Source organism: Lethenteron reissneri, chromosome 6 (genome assembly GCF_015708825.2).
Source record: "Lethenteron reissneri isolate LAM-NWPU_2019-01 chromosome 6, ASM1570882v1, whole genome shotgun sequence".
In the NCBI taxonomy this organism is placed as follows: Eukaryota; Metazoa; Chordata; class Hyperoartia; order Petromyzontiformes; family Petromyzontidae; genus Lethenteron; species Lethenteron reissneri.
In genome coordinates, this window is record NC_083784.1 from 4202797 (window position 1) to 4203061 (window position 265).

Sequence of the window (265 nt, forward strand, 5' to 3'; positions counted from 1 at the left end):
ATGCTGAATAAACTTTCCATTTCTTCCAACGTCTCCGACATTTGTCTCATTATTGTTGCTGGCGTCATAGTTATTTATCAAATTCCATGATACGGGGCTGGGCGGGAGTGGTGGCGCTGTGGTTACCACACTGTTTTTGTGGAAGCTGTGTTGGCCTGAATGTGATTCCCGATCATCAAGAGTTGAAGCAATGTTGGTTCAGTGTGCAGTTTGCGCCGTTTTGATCTCTAGCCACGGCAGTCGAAGCAATGGAGCAAGTGTCCCC